Below are 6000 nucleotides of genomic sequence, written 5' to 3'. Positions count from 1 at the left end.
AAACATTTTATATATGATTCTCAGGGGGCTATTTGTCCTATTTTTGCTATAGAAAGCTATATTGTCCACTTAAAGTTTAAAATAGACCTGACCTAAAGCTGTTTTTATACAATAAACCACAACCTGACCACTATAGTTACTGGTATCCTTTATCCAGTAAGTAGTTTTCCTATATATATGCTATACTTGATATAACCCCCTAGGGCCCTTTTATTAAATACATTCAGCATGGGTGGTCCATATGTGGCCACTATTTTTCATTTGGGCTAAACCTTGCATTTTACCTATTTTATAGTTCTTAGGGTTCTATGGACTACCTATTTTTAAGTTTATAGACTAGAGGGTTCAAAGGGTGCCCTTGAAGTGTATTTCATACTATAGTTAGTGGAACCCGTGAGTAACCACTGTCTAACAGCCCCTCATAGACCCTCCTTGGTTCAAATTAATTTAGAGGGTCCAAAAGTGGCCTTTATTTTTTATTTCTCTTCAGGGGTATGCGTTGTATGTTAATTGCTACTATAAGGGGACTTATTGCATGTTATGATTATAAAAGAATGAGGTTTGTTTGTTTTTCTTTGAGGGCAATTACAGTTTTTATTTAGAGTTAATTATAATGACAAAATATATGATCTAAATCATACTCTTAATGTCAAAAATGCTCATATTATCTGTAAAATGTCTTAGCACTCAATGATTTGCTCTTATATTTTGTATTTGCCGGATATTGTTTGTTTTGTATTTATCCTCAATAAAAATATTGTTCAAAAAATATAGGGTAGAGAGAGCAAAAGAGAGGGGGGAGAGAAAGCAAAAGAGAGGGGGAGAGAGGGAGCAAAAGAGAGGGGGGGGAGAGAGAGCACAAAAGAGAGGGGGAGAGAGAGAGAGCGCAAAAGAGGGGGAGAGAGAGAGCGCAAAAGAGAGGGGGAGAAAGAGAGTGCAAAAGAGAGGGGGGAGAGAGAGAGCGTAAAAGAGAGGGGGAGAGAGAGCACAAAAGAGAGGGGGAGAGAGAGCAAAAGAGAGGGGGAGAAAGAGGGAGCAAAAGAGAGGGGGGAGAGAGAGAACAAAAGAGAGGTGGAGCGGGAGAGAATGCAAAGAGAGGGGGAGAGAGCGCAAAAGAGAGGGGAGAGAGAGCACAAAAGAGAGGGGGGGGAGAGAGAGAAAGGGGTGGGACCGCTGTACTGCAAAAAATGGCCCGTGTGAACGGGCTTTAGGACTAGTTTAAAATAAAAGAACATCTTTAAAGAAAGCTGCAAGTTTTAGGAGGGAAACAACAGAATGGTGAGTAGCAACCTACTCACCTAATGCTACTGTAGTTGTACTTAGCACTTTAATGTCCCTTTAAGGTCTCTGTTAGGGATGGGCGAATGTTTCGCAACATTTGAAAAATGAAACGAATTTTAACACATTCGTTCGCTCAAATTGAATTTCGAATGTTTACATAACATTCTAACATTCGATTTTAGAATATTCGGTTTCGAATTTTACAATTACATTCGAAAATATTTGTTTTGAAAAATTCGAATTTAAATTTGTATTAGTATTTCTAATGCTTTCTTTAAATGTAATATTCGAATTATACAATATTCTATATAGAAACATTCAAAATGATATATTTGTATCTATTATGTATCAGTTTACTAGATTGCCTCCCTACCACATGAACTATTGAACTTCTGAATAGTATTTGTTAAATAGAATGTTAAATTCAAAATTTCGAATGTGGACATTCAATATAATTATAAACATTCAAATTCGAAAGTGACATTCGAAAACTGTAAATAGCATTCGATTATAGAATTTTTAAAAGTATTCGTTCTTATCAACATTCGGATTTATAATTCGAATTTCGGTAATAACATTCGTTCTAACATTCGAATTCGGAAATTTACACATTCGCCCTTCCCGAGTCTCTGTGCCGGCCTTTATGTTTAAAGTTTTATTCTAAGTTATGCCTTTCCAAAGAAAAACAAAGTAAAACTTTCTTGTATTTTTTTTTTTATTTGGTATGCACTCAGCAGGGAATAAATGTGTGATTTGAGTGATTTACTTACAGAAAAAAACACCTAAATAGAAGCTAACATATATTGAAAAAACCTTCTTCAGCACATGGGAATGCAATGGATGTGAACTAAAAGGGCTTGTATCACTGGGTATTCATCATATTTTAAACAAGCAAAAACAGCAGCCATATTATATTCAGTGTCTCTTTAAAATAGATGCCTGTTTATTAGTACTAAGACTTTTTTTCCTTATTTTGATGCTCTTTATCAGATTACTTGCCCTGCTGGAAATGTGTTAGGCCGAATATGAACTGCGGACCTGTCTATTCCTTCAGTGAAAGAATGCTAAAAATATTGCTTTCATCTTTGTAAAACAATTTTAAGTACAGCTCTCCGGCAATGTAAAGTAATAAAGGACTGTTCGTAGTGTCAAAATTGTCTGTATATTAAAGTTTCTCCAAACATAACAGATAAAAGCAGAACGTTGGGAAAGGTATATGACAGAGGAAAAATGTAGCTCTTCGTTTAGTATTTCAGAAACTGATAACAAGTTTGAAGTTAATTTGCACATGCTCACCCAAGTGAAAATATTTGTACTTATCTCCAAAATATTGTCATTATCTTTATCATTTCAAGCCATTTGTTTCCCATTATCGACTAATAACAGCAATTTGCTACAAACAAGCCAATCTTGAGATCTGTTAAAACACAGGGAGAGTACATTTACAAAGAATAATATACAATTTAGTTCCATTAGGAGTTTTATTTAATGTGGGTTATGTATTGATAGTCTTTTTGGGGATATGTTTGATTTGCTTTTATACTATACCATATGCTCCTCAAACATTGAGGGGAATTTACCAAAGTCCAAAAGCTGCAATTACAGCTTATCAATTTTGACCAACCTGCATGAAAAGGATAATTGTAGTCAGAAGCAAATATTCAATATAAAAAATGATTAGGTATTTAGTAATGTTGCTGTATGTATACACTCACAAACATCTTATACTTCATGAATGAAAGTGCCCTTTATTTGTTTCAACAGTCAACCCTAGTGTTTCAAAAACGCTATGGTTGACTTTCACTTTGAGTGAACATTAAAGGGACACTAAACCCAATTTTTTTCTTTCATGATTCAGCTAGACCATGCAATTTTAAGCAATTTTCTCATTTACTTCTATTATCAATTTTTCTTCATTCTCTTGCTATCTTTATTTAAAAAGCAGAAATGTGATGCATAGGAGCCAGTCCATTTTTGGTTGAGAATCTGGGTTATGCTTGCTTATTGGTGGGTAAATGTAAGCCTCCAATAAGCAAGCGCTATCTATGATGCTGAACCTAAATCGTCTGGCTGGTAAGATTTACATTCCTGCTTTTAAAATAAAGATAGCGAGAGAACGAAGAAAAATTGATAATAGGCATAAAAAAGTTGCTTAAAATGTCATGTTCTATCTGAATCATGAAAGAAAAAAATTGGGTTCAGTGTCCCTTTAAACTCAAAATTGTTTTCCCAATAAAGGGATATATTACAAGGGGAGCGCTAATTTAACATGCATCCATAAAAGGGGAAATTTGCTCCTTTAGGGGTCCATGCTAAATCAGTGGCATCACTAGGGGGGGTGCAAGGGGTGCGGGCCTCACCCGGGTGACACCCTCCAGGGGGTGACACCACCAGAAAAATATATATATATTATTTAAATTTTATTGAAATTCAAAGAACTACAATGTAGAAATGCATAGATTTTTTTTATTAGAGGGGCCAGCATTTGTGAACATTAGTGGGACTGGGGAAGTTGTAGACACACTTAATTTTTTTTGCCCCTTGAGCCAGCGCTGCAATTTCCACAAATAGTTTTCCCAGCTGCCGGACACTCATTCGTGAAAGTTTACCTTCACTTTAACATATAACTAATTATTAAATGATCAACTTTTATGTTGTAAAAGGTCTTCATACAAGATTAATGTCTTTAATTAATTTCAACTGCTTGGTTAGAAAATGTCTATTGCAAACCAAAGACATAACATTAAAAAAAACTATGCTGAGCTTAGTTAAGGACAGATATAAATGAACTACAAAAACTTTATCAAACATCACTTTGTAGAATGTAGGAGTGTTAAGGCTTCTAAAGTCTAGCGCATGCTCTGCTTAAGGGAATTGCCTAAAACAGTATTTTTAGAGATAAATTACAGGAAATGGGTACAAAAAAAATGATATAATTGTGTTGAAAAAATACAATGTATAATTAAATATTGTGGGCCAGATTACAATTGGAGCGCAAAATTGCGCTTTTGCAAGCACGACCTTTGCGCTCCACTCAGTAATACTGTCACACGCAAATGTGAGCTAGTATTACAAGTTGAGTGCAATGTGAATGTGACCTCTTGTTCACATTGCATGGAAGATATGCGCTTACAAGAGCACACTTCCATAGGCTCTAATGAGAGCCTTGTTCTGGTGCCTATAGACACATCACAGAACTTAGCGCAGGAGGTAAGTTGCGCAGCATTGGGCAGCAAATATAAAAAAATATATGTATGTGAATATAGACATATATATTTATGTTTTTTTATGTGTATATACACATATTAACACATACATTTATATGTATATAAGCATACACATATATATTTATAGTTTAAAACACAGTCCCCGTAGACCACAATGTAAATGCACTTTCAGTGACATTTTTTTTCTAACACCCCACATCCGCTCACTTTAAACCCTTTAAACTGTTTTGTGCAGTTATTTATTAAAAAAAAAAAAAAAAAATATGCTACCATTTTTTTTTTAAAAAAAAGGCACCTTACACTTTATTTTGTGGGAAAAAGGGGAACATTTTTTTCATTAACCAGAGATCTGAGCTCAGGTTAATGAACTCAAGCGCAAAGTGCTACCAACCAGCTACTGTAATGGTTTGTTATTTAACGTGAGCCCGTAAACAGGCAAATTTGCCCTTTTATGGGTGCACTTTAAAAAAATGTTAAATACTGTATGTGGTATTTTAACATCTATTTTAGCTGACAAATTAGATGAATCCCAGAAAAATGCAAAAACTGGTAAGGAATATGTTTTCTTACAGATTGGAATACAAGCGTGGGTTTTAAATTAAAATTATGTTTAGGGTTTTGAAACCAATATTAAAACTTGGTTTACTTTTGGATTGGAGTTACTTTCATTTTGAAAATAGATTATTGATATGGAAAATGTCAATGAAAGATCTTTTTAATGGACAGAAATATAGTTCCTTGCATATGGTATATTTTGTAAATGTTTACAAATTGGGGATCCTTAAAAATTAGATTCAAATGCCATTTGTTTTGTACCATGGAACTCTTCTACAAACAAAAAAACTTCAGCTGGAATGCATCCATCATACTTAAAGGGTCATGAAACCCAAATTGTTCTTTCATGATTCAGATAGAGCAGACAATTGTAAACAATTTGCTTCATTCTCTTAGTATCCTTTGTTGAAAAGTATATATAGGTTAGGCTCAGGAGCAGGGAACTAGCTGCTGATTGGTGGCTGCACATACTGTATATGCCTCTTGTCATTAGCTTACCAATGTATTCAGCTTGTTCCAGTAGTTAATTGCTGCTCCTTTAATAAAGGATAGCAAAATAATGAAGAAAAATTGATAATAGAAGAAAATTGGAATGTTGTTCAAACATGAATGCTCTATCTGAATAATGAAGGAAAAAAATACTTTCATGTCCTTTAAATATGGTGGCATTTACGTGATATTGCAACATTCTACACAGTGATTGCTTAGTTTAGAGCACAAGCTCATTTATATCTGATCCTATTTGGCCACAGAAACCAAGAATATTAATTCAACCAGGCTCTTCAATTAATAAATCCCCAACTGCTCTTTATGTGCAAAACCTTGTCAGTTGTGTAAACACAATGAAAATGTTAGATGAGTTTAAAACAATTATGTTTCAGTCCAATCTTTGGCAGTTCAGTGCATAACTACAGATATATGCTGTGCTTATATAAAA

Source organism: Bombina bombina, chromosome 3, assembly GCF_027579735.1.
Source record: "Bombina bombina isolate aBomBom1 chromosome 3, aBomBom1.pri, whole genome shotgun sequence".
NCBI classification, from domain to species: Eukaryota; Metazoa; Chordata; class Amphibia; order Anura; family Bombinatoridae; genus Bombina; species Bombina bombina.
Note: the sequence above shows the minus strand (reverse complement) of the source record.